The 18932-nt window shown below is 38.5% G+C and overlaps 1 long non-coding RNA gene across 4 annotated transcripts; it reads left to right on the forward strand.

The window, feature by feature from the left end:
* Nucleotides 1-5135: 5135 nt before the first annotated feature.
* LOC146762321 (uncharacterized) lies at nucleotides 5136-18647 on the forward strand. 4 transcript variants are annotated; one of them, XR_014941031.1, is made up of 3 exons: nucleotides 5136-5265; nucleotides 16970-17215; nucleotides 18511-18647. It is a non-coding gene; the product is annotated as an uncharacterized LOC146762321 (long non-coding RNA). The 4 variants fall into 4 exon arrangements; XR_014941033.1 differs by lacking the exon at nucleotides 18511-18647 and adding an exon at nucleotides 14247-14299 and having other exon boundaries at nucleotides 5143-5265; nucleotides 16970-17349; XR_014941022.1 differs by lacking the exon at nucleotides 18511-18647 and having other exon boundaries at nucleotides 16970-17349.
* The last annotated feature ends 285 nt before the right edge of the window (nucleotides 18648-18932 follow it).

Consider the following 18932-nt stretch of genomic DNA (forward strand, 5'->3'; position numbering starts at 1 on the left):
GGATAGGGCAGTATGTAATGCGTTGAGCAGATGGAGATGCTGGTCTACTGGTTGGGACTGCAGGAATTTGATGCAGACTGGAAAAGTGTGGGCATTCATGCATTTGAGGGCATGGAGCTGTGAAAAAGGAATGTCCAAAATATTTAATTGAATAAAAGAGAGACACAAAACTAACTAACTAATTTCCTTTCAGACGTTTTTTTTTTGTAACTAAACAGCTCAGGAATCAATTCCCTTGTCTAAATATTAGTATTAGCATTTTAATACCATCTCAGTGATCCTATTATAACCTGCTTTGCCTGCAGCTGTCATTGAATGAGGATACTGATCTCTTTCACATATCCTATGTTATTTCTGCCACTCTCATCTGGACAGCTGAGATACTCCGGGACCTTTGTAATGGCAATAGACACCTAGATTTCAGAAATAAGTTGAGCTTTCAGGATGGGATTCAGTTTGAAGTAAGTCACCTGGATATAGTTACCTACATGTAGCTGTTGACACATGACCTGAATGCCTAAATCCCAGAAACAGATCATGAGATTGAACTCAACTGCCAAAACAGAGCGCCATTTGAGAGACCCTGGGGATATCTGACACATCTACATGGGGCTGGCAGACATGGCACAGATCTGAGACCTTTAAGAGTGGAAGCTGAAGGACAGGTGGAACTCCTTACACGTCGGAAATGCCAACACAGAATTTTATTTAGGCAACTGAATGGTGAATACTCTTCAGTATTTAGTGAACACTGAAATAATGCAGTTTTCCTAAAACATCATTTTGACACTTTCACAGAAAGTAATGTTTTATAGCATTTTTCTTTATAATCTTTAACTTCTTAGAAAAATAATGTTACTACTCACAGTATTACTAAGAAATATTCATAAGGAAATCAAGGTATAATTGACACTGTTGTAGAAAGTGAGGGAGAAAAGCCATACATTCCTGGGTCAAATTTTATACAACTTTTATATAAAAGCAGATTAGAGGAACTCTTTTCATTAGCAGAAAACTTAAACTTGAAAAGAGGTGAATGATGACAACTGAATAACCAAACTTTTTTTTGACAGTTTGGTGGGGTGAATCAGTTCATCGTGGAGCTGGAGTGTCAAAGCCAGAACAAGAAAAGAAGGCTGAATGAACAGTAAAATCAGACACTTTTTGTGACAGATAATTTTCAGGTTGACTCCAAGGTAATCTTGTTCTCAGGTGGATGGATCTACTGTTTTTAAAGCAATTCTGGATCACCACAATGTCAACAAGATAGTTTAAATTAGATTACTCTTATCCAGTGGAAAAATACCTTGAATAATAGAGAAATAATTAATTGTATTTGTTTTCTTTTCATGTATTTTTAATGTACAATGCTTTGTGGTGAATGCATCATGAAATGTAGGAGCGCCAGAGTATGTAAGAGATAGAGAGAGAAGTTGAGGGGGCCCAGGCGAAAGCCCAGCAATGTTCCCTTTGTAATGGAGCTCCCTTGTCTAGCAAGACCCATCTCAGAGATATGTGGAGTGTGTCTGTCACAAACCTACTTTTATTTTGAAAAGCAGATGAAAAGCCCACAGAAAACTCTACACACAAATAAGCAGATAGGTCATCACATGCGTATTGAAGCTGTGCCTGCGTGTGCGTGTGGGGGTGTGTATCCAATTTATCGTTGTGCTTCTTCATGTTAACATATAGTCAAGCTTCAATATTTGCTACACTTTGCCTTTGCACTGCTAGCAGGTTTGTACCTTTTAAATTGCTATGGATTCTCTTTTGAATGTTTATTTCATTTAGCACACAGATCTAATAAGACTGAGTCAACAGGCTCAGGGCTGCTAATCCAGCCCTGTCAGATATGACGTTATACAAACAACGTGTCTGGTTTCATTGGATAGAAGCTGGATTTGCTGGATACCAACAGTTCAGTTGCTTTATACAATCTCCTAACAGCTGAAAGAAACTGGAAACAGTTAAGGAACTTTTTGTTTAGGGGAGACAAAGATTAAAATTGCAAAAAGGAGAGAAGAAACAAGGTCAAAAACATATTACATAGCTCTCTAATGTAAATTTAGGTCTGTGGTTGACTGTGGCTTTGCTGTCCTAGTGAATACCATGGTTGCACTGGGAGCTTTGGGATATTCCCATCAGCTCAGCTGATGCACATCAAATAGCTGTCTGGAGGCATCTGTCCCTTCACAAAAGCTCCAGGGAACTCAGATCCTGAACTTGGTGCTTTCTGTCACACCTCAGCTAGATGACTGAAACAGTATTAAGTAGATGGTAAAAAACTCATCTTTGTAGCCAGTCAGTGGACCATCTGAAAATACACATTCTCACAAACCACTGGAAAGTGAAATGGAGAAGTGGGGTCATTGTAAAGCATATCAGCTTGAGCATTTGCATCCAAACAACAGGGTTTCTGGTGACACAGAGTTAGAAAAACATCCTTCTATCAATGGACTATATAAAATTGATAGAAAGACATTAGCAGTAAAGAATTTTCAGATCAGGATTTAGCCTCCTGGGGATAACAAAGAAAAGCCTGAAAGATACACAACAGCATTTTGGCAATTGGGTACCATGCTTTACTAGGTTACTTAAGACATTACAAGTACCCATGTACACCGTTAAAGCTATTCCAGTGTGGCGTAGATTGCAAGCTGAGGTCGTAATATGCCAGCTGGAGAATATTAGGGAAAAATGTTCCTTCCATTTCTGCTTAATGTTCTGATGAAAATAAAGAAGTCAGTCACTTGTGCTGTGGATGTGTTTACTTACAGTACTTTATAACTACCCTTCCTGACTTGCATCTGCTCCTGTAATATCTGTTGCCATTCCCAATTCTTGGATTTCTCAAAGACATTTCAGAAAGACACGCTTTTGTTCGTCTGATGTTTCTTTTGTGGGAATAAAAATGAAGAAATTAACTGTACCTAAATGTTACTGTAGTTGTTTGGGGCTTTTGTTTTTATAATGAAACTGTGTTAGAAAGAAAGATAAAATAAACACATAAGCCACATTTGGCATTGGTCTACATAAAAGTTTTATGGAGACAAAACCCTATAGGTTTATTTTAAAAATAATTATTCCAATATGCAAATTTAATTTGTGCATTATTCATTTTTTTTGTTAAATAATTTTCATTTGCTTTGCCGCTCTTATAATAAAAATCAGCCAACAGGGTTTCCTCTTAACTCATCTAAGGAAGGCTGTGAAGAACACTCCATATTTAACTCTCTTTTAGATCACTGTGGCTTGAGAATACTTTTAATCTCTTTTCCATTTATAACTGTACTGCTTGACCTTTTTGCAGCAAGGTGTCTTGTATATAAAATGTCAAAGAGAGGATTATAGACATGGGACAAAGATATAGTTTAATTAAAAAATGTCCTGTGAGACTGAAAAAGGTTACTGGCCCAGATCACAAATATTTAATGCCAGATTACTATTTATGATGTTAAAATAACAAAAAAGGGTTTATGGGTAACTTGTAATTGACCAACCTTTACAGGTGCATATGATAATATTAAGCTTCAAGTAATAACTTTCATATTATCTTGGAAATTAGTTTTAAAATATTTAAGAAATAGCTCCTTAATGTTTCCTATGTGTTAGAGAACTGTTTTTACAAAATGAAATAGATTGGTGGTTAAAAGTTTGTTTTTAATTCAAGATGTTACAGTGGGGGAGCACAAAATAAATTATGTGATTTTGTAATTTATTCATGTGTTCATTAGTTTATGTCTCTGACATTTAAACACAGATAGGAGAATGGTGCCAGGCCTTTGGGTGTCCTGGAGTGGGGACCTTGCATGTCTACCAGTGTTAGAAGTGTCCATGCAAAATAGCAGTAATTAGCGCACAGAACCTAGATAAGTACCCAGTCACTGTATTATTAAGTTATTGTCATATGGGTCAATGAATATTGATTTTAATCAGTATTTAGTAATGGGCAGTTTACACAGCTCCCAGCCTGCTTATTGACTATGGGTTATTTCATTTTTATCAGTTAACTTCTCCCATGTGGCATATGAACCTCATAGATCACTACAAGGCAGGATGCATAGCAGCTGGGCATTGCAGCACTCAGTGCTCTGGCCTCTTTGCCCATTTTGAGAATCTAACCCTAATGTGCTCCTAATGTACAATAAAATCAGAGATTTATTTTATTACTACTTGTATCCTAATTTAAATCAGTATAGGCTATTAGTGCTCAGTCAAGTGTTTTTAGGTTAGGTATGGATCTGTAGGCAAACACTATGATGTTTTTACATTCTGAATTATTCAGTATGCTTGCAGTTTTTAGCTAACACTTCATATAAGCATTAAGTAGAACTCACTAGTAGAACTATTAACTTTTACTGATTGTAGCACTATTTTAAAACATGTAAAATTCTTCGTTTCTAACGAGTATACGACAGTCATGTAGTCTGGCCCTTTCCTCATCCTTCTGTACTCTTTTCTTGTCTGAAATAAAAAAAATAAAATGAAATGGATTATGAGGGACAATTACCTTTAGTATCATCAACTAGTGATTTTATGGGTCATGTTAAATCCAGCCAGTGCCATCAGCTTTACACTCCAGATATGTCACAAGTAGCTTCTTGATGTTATCATTTCCAAAGAACAGGGACACCTACAACTAGATCAGGTTGCTCAAAGCCCCAACTAGCCTGACCTTGAATGTCTCCAGGGATAGGCAACACCCATATCTCTAGGCAACCTGTTCCAGTGCTTCACTATCCTTATTGTGAAAACTTTTTTCTCTTATTCAGTTTAAATCTCCTCTCTTAATATATTTTTAGAACAAATTTTCTTAGACACAGGGCCACGGCTTCTTTCTGGGTATACAGAGAATGAAAATAAAATTTTCCTTCCATTCTGACAGCCCTCTTCAGTTCTTACTTTGCTGGGTACGATTTTGAAAATATGGATCAATAAATCATCAATTAATAGGGTTTGTTTCAGTGATGCCCATTTGAACCAGCAGAAGGCTTGAGAAGCTGCCCTTATGAAGTGTGCATTGCTCATTCATTTCAAGAGTTATCATGAATGCTGCTCTTATGTAGCAGCAACCCTTAGTCAGGGTATATATACCCGGGGTATGATTTCATGTTACAGCTAAAATTAACTAAGGGCCTGGTTCCAGTAAAAGCAGGAGGTATCAGTCGCTCTCCTGCCTACTCTGTTCTTCTTCCCCTTGCCTCTGTTCTCAACTGCTTGATCTTTTCCTCCTTTGCGTCACTGTGGCACTCATCTGTTCATACGGTAAGCTGGGTCCATCTACTAACCTGGCAAAAATGCTGCTTTTTCTTTTGGATTTTTTTTTTCTCTGGGGCAAGATTTGTTTTCTTAGTTTTTTGGTTTTTTCAACTAAATTTTATACTATCGGATGATCACTGAGTGGAACTGGTAGAAGTACACAAGTCTGTGTGTGTGGAGAGAGTGGGGTGCAGCAGGACCCCCACTGGGGTACTGGGGAGCCAGTGCCTTGGCTGAAGCCTCCTCCATGGTGCAGCTGAAGAAAAAGCTTTTGTGGTGATTGTGGGTCCTTCTCCCTTCTTGATTTCCCCTTGAACTTGCCTGCTGATCCCTCCAGTTTTTCATTTCGAGAGAGGGTTTATTGGAGGACAACTGGATAATCAGCATGTGCATTTGAAAAGAGGCCCGAGGGAGGGTTGTAAACACTCTGCCCTTCCTATTTTTCTGAGGCATCTGTAACTCTATCCCAAACCTTGGAAGCTGTAGTACGCAACACGCCTAGAGACCCAGATGACTTGAACTCTAGACCACACAAGGATTCTGTTCAGTGCAAAGTTTTGACCAGTGAATTTAAAAACTGAAAATATTTTCAGTCAAGCTCACACTTCCTGAGCCAAACTCATTTAAATTCTCAGAGCTAATCTTAAACTGCAAGCAGACTCACTTCATTTGTTATATGCCCAGTAGCTATTGACAAAGATATTACTCACTGTCCTTCTCTGTTTTTTGGGTTTGTTTTTTGTTTTTTTTTCCCCTTTTTCTAGAGAAATCTTCCTTACCTTCCTGTGTCTTTCACAAGTACCATTTTCCATAATCCATTAGATTTCGTATTATCGGATAGTTTGAAGATACATGTTCAGATTTCTTTGCTTGCTTAGGAGTATGTAAACACTGTAAACCACATTAGATTTATAAGACAAAGGAAGCAATGGGATCTCTCTGATGAAGCTAAGCAAGAAGTTTAAATTGTTAGTCTTCTGGATGAGGTAGGCTTAAATTATAGGTTAGGATCTATCCTTCACCAATGGCATAATGTACGCACTGAATGTTTTACTCCTACAGATAGTGTGTAAATCCAGAGAGGATCCTGCAGGTCTCAAGGTAACAGACCTCTTTGAAACCTAAAATTGATCTCTATCAAGAATTTACCCAACATTGGAGAGCTTCCTCAAGTATTTTCAGGTTTCTGTCACCTCGTAGAATACGTGACTCAAAATGGTGGCTCACCAGTTTCTTCCCCTCAGTGGGTCCCTGTCCCTTGTTCTGTGCACAATTCACTATTATAACAAGTTCTACCTTGGTACATGTACATGTATTATATATGTATATATATATAATAAGCACAGAGAAAGCATTGTTAATTAAGCCATAGAGGGCTGTGGAGTTATTTTCAAGTTAATTGTTTACTTGAGATTTTTAGTTAGATAATAAATGATTTGAGAGTAGAAACAATTACGACATTCTTGTGAAGATGAAAATACAAACTGCCATGTTTCAGGGTTAGTAGATGTACAGTCCTCACAGTGGCATTTCTTCTACATACTTATGTGGGAGTTTTTTCTTGAAGCACTTTGTTACTTGCTGTGTGAGAAAAAAACACATCTCCTGCACATCACTTGACTTGGTGCCCCTGGGGACTTTAGGTTTATTGACAGCACTACTGCAGATTGGCAGTGAAAAAAAACCAACAAAACAAAACAAAAAAAAAGCCAAACATTCACAGTGCAATATCTATCTTACTGCTATTGCTATATGTATCATTATTGCCATACAGCTGGACTCTCAACACTCTCATGGAGTAGCAGTGTTTTAAAATATAAGGAAATGTATTTTTATACATGAAGTATAGCATGACAAAAACAATTTATCACAGAGGGTTTAAGATTTTCTTGGAAGTGACTTTGAAAAACATCATTAAGTCTCTTAAGAATCTTAGGTCCCAGGCTGTGGAATTTCAGAAGCCATGGAAAATGCAGGAAAGAATATAAGAATGACCACAAACTGTTGGTAAGCTGAGCCTACTGGACTGGTCAGAAAGGGTCAGAATTGGCCACCAGAGAAGCTCTTCCATCTGCCTGCTTTAATAGAAGGAAGAGTTGCTCAGTTCTTTGCTGTTCTGACTGAAAGTGGGTGATCCTTTTATCTTTGGGGGGTGTGTGGAATGATCTTGCATGCTTGCAGGGCTGGGTCACCTCCAGCACTCTGAAGCTGCAACAGATGATAGGGCAAAACAGGAGCATTCATAAAGTCAATCTTTAACTCCTCTTCAATGAAAAGAAGTACTTTTCTTCAGGCATGGGGCATGGAGTGCAGTTAAGACATGTTCCTGCTCTGAATCACATTCCAGAAGAGTTTCTCTTTTCCCAGTAAATCTGTTGGGAGCTCTGGGACAATAGATTAATTGGTTGAGGTGTGGAAGTTCTATGCTACATTGGTACTCATAATAACTACATTTAAGCTCATTTGCTGTGTGGTTTGGGATGAAATTTCTAGGCAAATGTATAAAAATCTTATTTGTCATTTTAGTTATATTTTCATGCTTAATCCTCTATTCAGTGAATAAAGGAAATATGGAGGGAGAAAGGGAGAGAGGAAAATGGAACTTAAGTTAATACTGAGGAAATGTGTCAAGCAAGGTGCTTGCAAACTCTAAGTGTCAGCAACTTGAAAAACAGTAAGGAAACGTAAACTAGCCAAGCAAAAATAACCTCATACATACGATATGCAAGATAGGTTACTGTAACTTTGTATTTGCCCTACTGCTGTTTCCTTTGTTTTTGTTTTGATATATTTTCTGATACAAGATTCTTGGAGCAAGGAAGGAACATAAATTTGCACCTCCATCTATGACAGGCAACAACTGCTATGCAAAACTTAAGGGAGGATTCACACCTTGAGCATCTGAGAGCAATATTCCTAGTGGAACCTCTCAGGACTTATCAGCAGTCAGACTGAGGAAATTACTGGCAAGTATTCAGTGGCAGATTTTCTAGCAACAAAAAGCTTAATAGACAAGAACTTACTTAGCCCAGGTGTATTTAGGACTCACTGGTCAAGTAAAGGACCTTTACAACAAATAATAACATACCTTCACATAATTAAGGAACTCCAAGCTGTACAACAGTGCTGTTATAGTTTTAGCAGCGTTGCAAAGCTTATAAGATCAATTTCTAAACTATTAAAAATGGAGTGCATGGCCTCTCTTAGCACATTTTTTTATCAGCTTAAAAATAAATTGTAAAAACAGACAGAGTTTTACATTATTACTCATTAAATTTTGCATGTCTGTTTTCAAGGAAATTTTGAAAGCTTTCACAGATAGCATGACCTATATGTATCCTATATGAAAAAGATGTAAATAATCAACCTTATGTCTTTAGTGATGTTGTAGGTCTTTTTCCTGTTAAAAAGAACAACACAGAAGCTGGCTGCCTCAACTGCTACAGATCTCTCAGGATACACAAACTAGAATCAACTTGAGAAAGAAAACTGTGATGAAAGGGTTGCTACAACATCTTTGCATTTGAGCTGCTGCTGTGTCTTCCGGGCCCGCTGGGCTGTTGGTACACTTCTTGACTTAAGAAGTCCTATTATCTAGTTGTAGAGATGGCAACTGAGTCTCCTTGGACACTCAGGAACACAACCCTTTGTCTCCTTCAGCAAAAAACTGTCTGGATGTCTCTTGTCTTCCGTGAACTATGAAATAAAGGTGTAGGAAGCACAGCAGGCTTCACATAGAAAGTCTGTGTATCAGAAGAGTTCTAGCAAAAGTGCACACTGTTTTACCTGTCTGTTTTTGTTTAAAAGCAACTTCCCAGAAATAAAAACAGAAAGTCTACACTGAAACAGTGACTGAGCAGTCAGGATAAAAATAAAATCCTGACTATCCTGGTCAGATTTCATTCACACTCACAAAGGAAAATTCAGGATCTGCTGAGTAAGCCGCTTTTTACCTCTTAAAGTGGCTCTTGTACTTTATTTTTTATTGAATACTCCACATAACTAATTTGCCTACTAAATGAACGTCAGAAGATGTCAATGCATAAGTCTATTTGTGCTTATGAAGTTCTGTGTTTCTTTTAACATCTAAGAAAAAGCAAGAACTGTTCCAGTTGCAGTAATATGCAATTTTATCTGAATTCCAGGATCATTATTAACAAACTGTTCTGTCATACCTACTGTGGGGGCTAAGTACATTTATTTTGTTGATATACTTTTCTGTGTGAGTGTGATCGGGTACTCATGCCAGTTTCATTAAGTCTTTTGGCAGTTGTTCTTGCAGATGATTATAAACTGCAACTAATTCACTTGCAACATCTAGCAGCAGTGGCAGAAATTGATTTTTTAGGCCTTTTTTTTGTTCCTGCTGGGACAACTGAAAATATAGTTGCACATTATTGGCTGTCCAGTTCAAGGATGTCCCATTAGGTCCCTTAGAGTTGCATTTTGCCATTGTCTCTTTCTCAGTGTGGCCTGAAGGGGTGTTTCATCGACATTATGAATCAGCAATCACTAGATATAATCATACCATCTGACTAACATTTGAATGTCCACATTAGTGATGATGGAGAGGTATGTATCTGTGAGCAAACACCTATTGGAATGTCCTGTTCTCTTTAAGCCAGTGTTGCAAAGGTTAGTGCTCAGAGCTGTGGAAGGTGGGTTCAAAGTGTTTCCACCAGGTTGCACAGTAACTGCTGTGTCACAAAACACAGAACCTCTCTGGTGAAGTCTTTCATTTTCATTACTCCTGGTCTCTCTTTTCAGGCTCTGTTCCAGTCTGCCTTTTCAGACAGCAGAGAAGAGTCAGATTTTGCTTTCTTAACACTCATTAACAGCCTGAACTTGATGCCTGCTGAGCCTGCACTCTGAGGATGATAACAGCTACCTTTGTGACAGATGCCTTTAGTGTTTTGATTTTGTTGAGAAAAATGTTTGCTCTGACCTCTCCTCTCCTTCCTGATTAAAACTATTCTCTTTCTTACCTCAGCTGCTGGTTCTTTGCCCTTGCTATTCCTTGAGTCAGGTCTTGTTTCTCTGGAGTTTCTGCCTGCACCTCTTCTCATGGGACACACCAAGCACCTCGACATACATCAAGCAAGAAAATGGAAAAGCAAGAAACTCTCCATAGATTTCACCTGCCTGAGTGCCTAACTACAAAGTACTCCTTACAGAATTCACGTACCCAGAGTCAGAATCCACTGAACCACCTTGCATTTTCCCATCATAATCTTCTATCTTTTATGAGTTACAACTCTGCTGAGAACAATTTCTATTAATCAAGAAGCTGTTTGCACCCCATTTTCATGGGGAGATGAGGTAAAACTTGACTTTTCTTTTCAGAACCCAGGGAATCAAGAGAAAAAAAGTTGTGTTAGCAAGTGCAAAACCTGTTTTTTTGTTTTGTTTTGTTTTTGTTTTTGAGCAGATGAAAACTATTGAGAGCAACTTGACACAGGTATAATTAAACTGCAACAAAGTGATCTTTTTCTTTTTTTTCTTTTCTTTTTTTTCCCATCTGTGAGAACCTGACTATCAGACAAGGAACTGCAGAGAATACAGTGACTTGGATCTGAGCAGAACATTTAAGACTTAGTCAGGAAACTCTATGGGGCTATCTTGCTCCAATTTATAGGAGAGAGAGGAGGTTCTTTGATATATGTATACCCGGTGTGAGATTAAGAAACAACAGTTCAAATGTTGGTCCAATCAGTTTATTACAAATCTTATTCAGAAAGGTGGGGGAGGGGAGGACGGACGATTTAGGGTGATGAGGAAGGGAAGGCGGGTGATAGAAAAGAGGAGGTGAGAATTGCGTAAAGCAGGGATGGTCACCACTAGGATGCAGCAGAGTGGTGCTGTTGCAAGATGTTCTGATGGTCAGAGGAAAAGAGCAGGGTTGTCAGAAACCTTCTTGTTTCAGGACATGAGGAATCTCTTCTCAGAAACCTCAGCTTCATGCTTGCTGATCCCTTTTTTATTCTCCCTTTTTCCTGCCTACATGACATCCCTGGGTGCACCCCCTGAGATGGCCATCTTCCTTGAGATAAGTCCACACAAAACACTGCTTCACGGCCATTAAGCTGCAGCTCATCTCTCTCTCGTGACCCCTGGCTTTTTCCATCTGTGTCCTTCAAACAAAGGATTTTGCAACCCTTGCTCAGGACTTGTCCTTCAGTGTTCTCCAGACAAAGGATTTCTCAGCCCTATCCGGTGACTTCCTTGGAATTGTTCATCAGCATGCTTTGAGGCAATGGTGTAAAAGAATAATCTCCTGCAGGGCACATATCCAATAGTTAAAGGCACTGATGGCAGAATGGGAGAGGATGTAGTATAAAGAGTCAGAAGCAGAAATAAAGACCTCTCTGGTCCTCTCTTGTACTGACTTAAGTGCAGAGATAAAGGCTGTGATTATATTAAGCAAGCAGGAGTTGTCTGGTAGGAGAACAGGTGTTGAGTACAGCAGCTGAAGGGAATGACATGACATTTTAAGATATTTCACTTTAGATGCTGGTCCTGTGCAAATAAGAATAGCTTTGAGGATCTAGCATGGATTTCTAATGAAGGGAAGGTGATCAGTCCTTGCTCCTAAAAGCTGATGACTAGTTTTGAGAGAAGGCTGTTGGTCCATAGTCACCATAAAATGCTTTTTTCAGGAAAAAAAAAAAAAAAAAAGGAAAAAAAAAGCAAAGATCACCAAGGATCACTCACTGTGAAGCAATATGAAGCAATGAACACAGATAAGTCCCTAAACCTTCTTTTTCTCCCTCATTTATCCTCTTTTATCTTGCAAATGCTATGATACAAAATCAAGGATTAGTCAGAAATTTTTTGCTGTGTAATTCAGATAAGGGTGTAGATAGATGTGGCTAAGGCTAAATGTTAGCATTCTCACCATCACAATGGCTGGGCAATCACGGTGTAGATAAGAGAAGTCAGAAACTGTTGTTTCTTGATCCTCCTGGGATCTCCAGGTTTTTTTACTGTGAGTTTTTTTTGTTTGTTTGTTTTTTAGTTCAATTTATGGCTTAAGCCATGATGACATTTTTCTCTTGAGTTAATTAAGTACTGACATCTCAACAATTTAATTTTTATCGGTGCTTTTCTTTCCGTATTTTCACAGCATTGGTTTATTTGCTGTCTCACAGAACAATTATTTCTTTTTTCTTTTTTTTTTCAGAACAGTTGAAGGAAGGTCACAGAGTTGTGCAGCACAAAAATGAATGATGGTTCATAAACAGCTGTTAAAGGGCATTTCGCTTCTACTATCCAGCAAAGGGGATACTTCCACTTCCATTCATGCAGCTTCCAGGTGGAACTTTTCCTCTTGGTGAAAAAGAGTGTTAATGATGTTGATGTTCTTCAAGCCCCTCCCTTTCAGCTCTGGATGCCCATCTGGAGTCTGTAGGAAGAAAAAGCACAGTAATGACTGATGGCAGCCAACTGTAAGGACACAAGGTTGAGAGTCAGATGAGAGACTGTAGGCACTGGTGGCATGGCATGATCTGGAGGTATGCCCTAGGTAATGTCCTCAGGAGATGACTATACTATGTTCAGGTGTTTCATGTCCTGTTCTGAGGGCAGAACTAGAGACTTTGCCTCCATTTCACAAAGGCAAGCCACTTAAAAGATCCAACTCATCTAAACAGCTCTCCTTTTATGTGGGAAAGGCTGACACACAGTATCTATGCTATGCTATGCATCTATATTTCTGCACAGTATTTGAAATATCTTGTTGACTACTTCTGTCAGCTGTTTTCAGGAAAAAAAAAAATAATAATAAGTGAACATTTCTCATGGAGAGTTCTTGCCTTGAAAATTGTCATCTCCTCTGTAGCTCAGATTTGTAGCTTAGATAACAGTCACACTCACCTACTCTAGGTTTTCATTAGCCTGGGCTAACAGCCAAAGGAAGAAAGATAGCACCAGCATGGCTTGGTTTGTGCCAGTTTTTGATAACCATTATTCTAGAGTCTTGATAACTGCTGAAGTCATGAATGACACAATGGTCAGTGCAACAATTAGAAAAAGTAAAAAGTAAGAATAATAAGCCAATTTTTAAAGATAGTTTGGTGCTGGCTCTGGGACAAAAAGCAAGTCTCACCAATGGCAACAAATGTTGCATAAAGGTTCTTAAGTGTAAATCTCTGTAAGGACTTTCCATATGGGGAAAATGTCATTTGGGAGGACCTGGGTAAGTGCCATGGATTCTGTGGAATTTAGTCATGGACTTCATTTGGTGAGCTGGATGGCTTCCCAGCTACCAGCAATTCCACCCTGGCTGAGACAAGAAACGAAAGACAGAAGTCACTATATTTGGTATATGCCAAATATAATCCCAGCCATTAGAGCAACAAGGGGTTCTTTACAGGGGTGATTTCTGTGCCCCCCAGACAAACAATGGTCTTGAAATTCACCCAAAAGTGCTACCTTTGAGGTCCTCACCCTCCATGTTGGGCAAGTTTTTTAAATTATCTAACAGATAAGCTTGATTAAATGCCTCTTCCAACAGCAGATGGGCAGTCAAAGGTTGTTGGGAAACCAGTCCTCTGGCAGCAAAGAAGGATATACAGATTCTGGCTTAGAAATTCTGATATACTGTAGACGTCAATAATTATCACTGAAGAGACTGGAGGAACAAAATACAAGAACCACAATTCAGGTCAATTTTAGAGGGATAGTGGCTCTCCAAAGAATCAGTGATGTGCTTCATTTTTATTTCTTTTTATCAAACAGCCATCTGTGTCTTTTTATCTACTGTACTGTGCCTGCTCACCCCTTTACTACCATTTTGATATGGGTGGGAAGCAAGTACAATTCTATCTGATGCTCAGATCTTATCAAAGCTGTCTAAAGATCTTTGTAGAATGAGATATCAATATATAATGTATGGAACACTTATTAAACACAGAAGTTCTCAGTTTCCAGGATGGGAAGCTTATAAAAGAATTTTATATACAGTTCTCATCAAGTTTTGTCTATTACAGATCAGCATATGCCAGTGAAATCAATATAGCTACTCCAGTTACCAGTCGTTAAGGTATATATTGCTTTTACATAGTATATTTCTCGTATAAATGGTACATGCATTTTAAATCACAGTCCAGAGACATGCCTTTTTCCTGCCACTCACATGGCCCCATGTGCCATCTAGTGGAAAAGGTCGACCCTTAAAAGATACTGTCTGAATCTGAGCTAGGATGGCTTATAACGAAAAACAAAAAGGAAAAAGATACTGAGTAGGGAGGTATTTTTTTTTATTATTATTTTTTTTTTCATCTGAAGAACAGCTCATTACTGAATGCATATATACGTGGTATAACAAAATGTTTTTATTTAGGATTTATTAGGAAAATTATTTCTGGAATTAATGTATTGGAATTTTCAACTTAATAGAAAGCAACGGTGTCTGGGGGATAGAATAACTTGTTATTCTAATTTTGGTTATTAGTCCTGATTCCATAAATATAATCTGGATAAGGACATAGCCACAAACATAAAAGATAAAAGCAGTCTTTCCTTTCTTCAGGATTTGCTTAGAGCTGTTCTTCCCCATCCTTTCTCCCTAACCCATTCTCACTTTCTTAGGAGTTCAGAGTAAGACTGTGCCTGCAGAACTAGTTTAACTGACCAAGCAGTTTCTATGGCAATCCTCTTCAGAGGCACTGAAGTCATAGCAGCAGTTCATACTGAACTAGAAGCTTGTCAAAATACCAGCAAGTCAGGCAAGTCCTCTCGGTGGAGCCAAGACACAGCAGCAGTGCCCTTTGTGCACATCACATGCTGGGGCAGGTTTTCCATCTGGCAAAATCTTTCCTTGTGACAGAAGGCAGGAGACAATTTGTTGCTACTTAAAGCGGAATAAACTAAGATACTAAACCCCCGCAAAAGAAACTTTGGTCAAGATAACAATATCTCAGCCAAAGTTCAGCAGATCTTCTACCACCTTTTATAACTGAGTCTAAGCCTACACTGTTGGCACAGAGGAAGGGGGTATATATTTGTTGATATAGTAGAATCAGCCCCTTATTTTTTAGTCATTTACATATTGCTTCTGCTCAACAGTCTCAATCTATTTGAATGATCAAGAAAAAAAATCAAGTAAGCAAATATAGGACCCATTTCTGCTCCCACTTGTAACACCTGTATGTACTTGCTGTACATGTAGCTGCTACTACTTGAGTAGCAAGATCTGTTTTATTACTTGTAACATGCTACAGAGTTGATTTGGGAAATGTAGGAAGACAAAAAAGGTGCTAGCAACTTCTATCTCAGCAAATGCAGAGAGGATTTTGTGTCAAAGAAAGCATGCTCCCTAGCCTAAAAGCATATCCCAGTTAAGTAAGTCTCAGAATTACTGTCAGGCTCTGAGGTGTGGGAAGAAGGCTTCTCAATGGGAAGTGTGAGTCAGCTGGAAGTCAGAGCCTGCTGATGCCTCTCCCCTTAATTCTCTCTTGAAGGATAACTACTCTGGTTAGATGAAGACATAACAATTTTCACACTTCAGCATCAAACAGACATTTATAAAACAATCAAGCATTGCATTTCTTAGCTTTCTTGTTCAAAACAGGGCTTTAATCAGCAAAGAATATCATAACATGAATGAATTTTTCTGGAAGAAAAAACAAAACACTGCTGGAAACTGTAGAATTTAAATTATTCTAATTGCTTTACTGATAGAGTTCTAAAATATTCTTTGCCTTGCCACTCAGTGTTTTAAAGGCACAGTTCTCTTATGAGTATATTCAAATATGCAATATCTGTATGGATACTGAGAACAAAATGCTGAGCTGAGAAGATCTTGTGAGCATATGTATGCATGAAGAAGTTTGTACATTAATTCATGCTAGTTGGGGAGCTGGATCTTCCTTCCTGCAGCCAACAAATTATTCAGGAGTATTTTTTTCTATTTATATATTTGTATTATATTTATTATATTTCATATATATACATTGCCTCTCTCTGTATAATACTTACCTTGCAAAATATTTCCAGCTCATTTCAAAAGTGTGTTCCCCAAAAAACTTGTCTTTAATATACAACACATCCCTTTTTCCTTAGAAAATGCTGGTATGTTATGCCCATTTCTCATCTTAAAATCAGGGACAAAGTACTGCTACTACTGCTTTTGCTCATGAGAACAGGAATAATGCTAACCCACTCTGGGACCAAGGAAAAGCATGAAATAAATCAGAAATATAACTGGATTAATTCAGGGTAGAGTAATTAAAAGATAAAGTGCATGAATATTAGGTTATAAAATTATTGGCATGAATTTATTAAAACACACTTCAGCAGTCAGAGCAGAATAAAAGCTAATTTGCAACTGGTTGTAATGGGTTTGGAATCAGCTTTAGAAGAAAGTTCAAATACAGTAGGAAGGAAATGTAATACAATAAAGCAGTGACTCAGGGGGCTGATTGGGATAATGAAATGCATTTCAATGAATTCTGATGGGCGAAGTATTATTACAGTGGAGCTTATAAACAACACAGGAAAAGATGAAATTTGCAGCAATTGAACTATATTGTCATAGTGACTGTTATTACTATAGAAATAATTTCAAAGAGTGTAAGATGCTGAGCGTTCTAATAGCAAACCTGAAGTGACTATCTCTATTTTACCGAGTGTTGTTGTTTATCAGCATTCTAAATACAGCATCCATGTCTATTCCATGACAGAACTGCTTATGCCCTATCTGTCTTATCAGATGTGAGTCTCTCCTGCGTGCTGTGATCACACAGAAGACTTTCTGCACACCTACTTACGTGGAATCCAGGGAGGCTGTGGGAGTTTGCTTTTTGCCTGCTCTGTGGGGGCCTCCTGTGGCCTGAATTAGATGGCTGCTTCTCTTACTGTGAGGCGAAAAGATGCCGTGACTTAGACTTGTGAGAGTGGTGCGGATCATGCCAGGATCAGAAAGAAGTGGTCGCTTCCCTGTGTGTTTTTAAACGTTGTGAGTAACATTTGCTGAGCTATCTTATGTTCCTTATGAAAATGTACACTTTCCTCTTGAAACACTCAACGTTTTTAAGAGCAAAAGTTCACTTGCTGCAAAAATAGTAATTAAAAACCTGCATTTAAAACTTGCATGACTTTTTATAGATTTCTTCTCCCCCAGACTGGATAATCAAAACTTACTAGGAACTGAGAGATCTGAAGCAGTTATGGGATTTCTTCACTTTCTCAACTCTGTGTTGATGGTGTTATCACATCCCTTTACTCTTAGAGGATGCTTTTCATATGAAAGGGCTACCTTGAGTATTTTCAGTTTTTGGATGACTGGTTAAGAATTTCTTTGAATGGATTTGAGCAAAGGAGGGTAGGTGGCAAAATGATACTGAGTATATCCTTAAAATATACCATAAAATACCTTAAGGTTACTTTAAAATCATGTTGCATCTAATCAGACATAAGATTTCACAAGTGGCTTGATTAATCACAAGCAGTATCTCTTTCCCTACTGTTATTCATGTCTGTAGACTGTATCCTCTGTATTAGGGTTATGCAGTTCAGTTTCAGGATTATGTACTGTTAGCATGTGGTATGTTTCAGGCACTGCCACAGGTAAGAATATGCTTACACACTACTATCCTGTTTGCAGCATATCGGGTTTAAGATGTCTCTTCCCAGTTTCCAGCTCACTGGTTATTATTTCTAGTCCTTCCTCAAGCAGTTAACATACACACACCTTCTCTGTGCTAATTGCCCTTCTTGGGTTATTTTAAAAAACCCACTAGTTATTTTTAGAGGCAGATGTGGTGATGGATGTTGCAGTTGTACCATTGAAGGGGTACAACCAAGGAACAGTGAGGAGATGAGGGATGAGCACAACAGAAGTGAGGAGGAACTCTTTAAATCAGATCTGTTGCTGAAAGTAGGATCTCATTCATCATACCTGGTCTGTTTACAGTCCATAAATGTATATAACTCATATGTTATGAAGTATCTTCCTCCACAACATGATTAGCAACACTTAAAGACGGTTCTCCTTTTACCTGGACAGCCTGCAGAATGTGTTGAGACCACAACATCTGTAAGGCATTATCATCACACATCTCCTTATGCTTTCTCACTGCTGCTGTGGGCATATAACAAAAAGGGAACACAAGCACTGGAAATAGAACACGTGAGCCTCACAGTAGGGCCCATTCCAACTGCCTGCAAAATAAGTCATACTACAGGATGTAAAAGCAAAGCATTTATGTGCTACTATGTGTTAAAAACTGTTTGCATGCATTTTCTGTGCAGGCATTTCCATGGCAGGTACTCACATCAAGGGAAAAACAGGCAGCATAATAATGGATGTGACAGTCTGCAAAATGCTGTGTGCTGTGTCAAAATAATCCAGTCCATAACCAAGGTAAATAAATAATAGGCAATGCCTTCCCTGTATGGATTGATTAATAGGAAAAAAAGCCCCATCTTGCTCCTGCCCAAGAAATACTATTCACACTGTGTGTGTGAGTGCGAGCAAGGCTCATCTATTTCTTAGCTACAATCAGCCTTTGGAAAGCAGCAGACTTACACAGCAGGTAGCAGGTTTCAGCAATCACTGTGCATCATGTGGGATTGACTGCCAGAGGAGCACAGGAAAGCAGAAGAAACAAGTGTACAGGAAGGTCAGCCTGCTGCCTCCATGTCTTTAGTTGCTTCTCTCCACCTGAAAAGAA

Source organism: Coturnix japonica, chromosome 1, assembly GCF_054131305.1.
Source record: "Coturnix japonica strain WE chromosome 1, WE-NBRP24, whole genome shotgun sequence".
Taxonomy (NCBI): domain Eukaryota; kingdom Metazoa; phylum Chordata; class Aves; order Galliformes; family Phasianidae; genus Coturnix; species Coturnix japonica.